The following is a 2,061-nucleotide window of genomic DNA, read 5'->3' on the forward strand; positions in this document are numbered from 1 at the left end:
TTTCCAGATGAATTTTGTTGTTACTTTTTCTAGCTCTATAAAATAATTTTTAGGTAGTCTGATTGGTATGGCACTGAATAAGTAAATTAATTTAGGTAGTATTGTCATTTTTATTATATTAGCTTGGCCTATTCATGAGCAATTGATATCTTTCCAATTATTTAGATCTGATTTGATTTGTGTGAAGAGTGTTTGGTAGTTGTGTTCATAGAGTTCCTGGGTTTGTCTTGGCAAGTAGACTCCCAAGTATTTTATATTATCTACCATTTCTTTAAATGGAATTTCTCTTTCTATCTCTTGCTGCTGGACTTTGTTGGTCATGTATAGAAATGCTGATGATTTATGTGGATTTATTTTATATCCTGCTACTTTGCTAAAGTTGTTAATTGTTTCAAGTAATTTTTGAGTTGATTCTGTAGGATTCTCTAAGTATACCATCACACCATCTGCAAAGAGTGATAGTTTTGTTTCCTCCTTGCCTATTCTAATTCCTTTAATTCCTTTTTCTTCTCTGATTGCTAAAGCTAACATTTCTAGTACAATATTAAATAATAGGGGTGATAATGGACATCCCTGTTTCACCGCTAATCTTATTGGGAAGGCCTCTAATTTATCTCCATTGCATATAATACTTGCTGATGGTTTTAGGTAGATACTGTTTATTATTTTAAGGAAAGCTCCACCTATTCCTAAACTCTCTAGTGTTTTTATTAGGAATGGGTGCTGTATTTTGTCAAAAGCTTTCTTTGCATCTATTGAGATAATCATATGAGTTTGGTTGGTTTTCTTATTGTTGTGGTTGATTATGTTAATAGTTTTCCTAATGTTGAACCAGCCCTGCATTCCTGGTATAAATCCCGCCTGGTCATAGTGTATTATCCTGGTGATCACTTGCTGTAATCTCCTTGCTAATATCTTATTTAAGATTTTAGCATCAATATTCATTAGGGAAATTGGTCTATAATTTTCTTTCTCTGTTTTTGCTTTGCCTGGTTTTGGTATCACCACCATATTTGTGTCATAAAACAAATTTGGTAGAACTCCTTCTTCACCTATTTCTCCAAATAATTTGTATAATATTGGAATTAATTGTTCTTTAAATGTTTGGTAAAATTCACCTGTAAACCCATCTGGCCCTGGGGATATTTTCTTAGGGAGTTCATTAATGGCTTGTTCAATTTTTTTTTTCTAATATGGGTTTATTTAAGGATTTTATTTCCTCTTCAGTTAACCTGGGCAGTTTGTATTTGTGTAAATATTCATCCATTTCATTTAGATTGTCAAATTTATTGGCATACAGTTGGGCAAAATAATTCCTAATTATTGATTTAATTTACACTTCATTGGTGGTAACATCACCTTTTTCATTTTTGATACTGGTAATTTGGTTTTCTTCTTTCTTTTTTTAAAAATCAAATTAAACAATATTTTATCTATTTCATTGGTTTTTTTCATAAAACCAGCTCTTAGTTTTATTGATTAATTCTATAGTTTTTTTTGCTTTCAATCTTATTAATTTCTCCTTTAATTTTCAGTATCTCTAGTTTAGTATCTAATTGGGGATTTCTAATTTGTTATTTTTCTAGCTTTTTAAGTAGCATGCCCAGTTCATTAATCTCCTCTTTCTTATTAATGTAAGCATTTAGAGCTATAAATTTTCCCCTAAACACTGCTTTGGCTGCATCCCATAGATTTTGGTATGTTGTCTCATTATTGTCATTCTCTTGGATATAGTTATCGATTGTTTCTATGATTTGTTGTTTGGACCATTCATTCTTTAGAATGAAATTATTTAGTTTCCAATTGATTTTCATTCTACTTTTCCCTGGCTCTTTCTTACATGTAATTTTTATTGCATCATGATCTGAGAAGGATGCATTTACTATTTCTGCCTTTCTACATTTGACTATGATGTTTTTGTGCCCTAATACATGGCCAATTTTCGAAAATGTGCCATGTACTGTTGAGAAAAAGGTATATTCCTTTCTATCCCCATTCAATTTTCTCCAGACATCCATCATGCCTAACTTTTCTAGTAATCTATTCACCTCTTTCACTTCT

Source organism: Dromiciops gliroides, chromosome 2, assembly GCF_019393635.1.
Source record: "Dromiciops gliroides isolate mDroGli1 chromosome 2, mDroGli1.pri, whole genome shotgun sequence".
Lineage (NCBI taxonomy): Eukaryota > Metazoa > Chordata > Mammalia > Microbiotheria > Microbiotheriidae > Dromiciops > Dromiciops gliroides.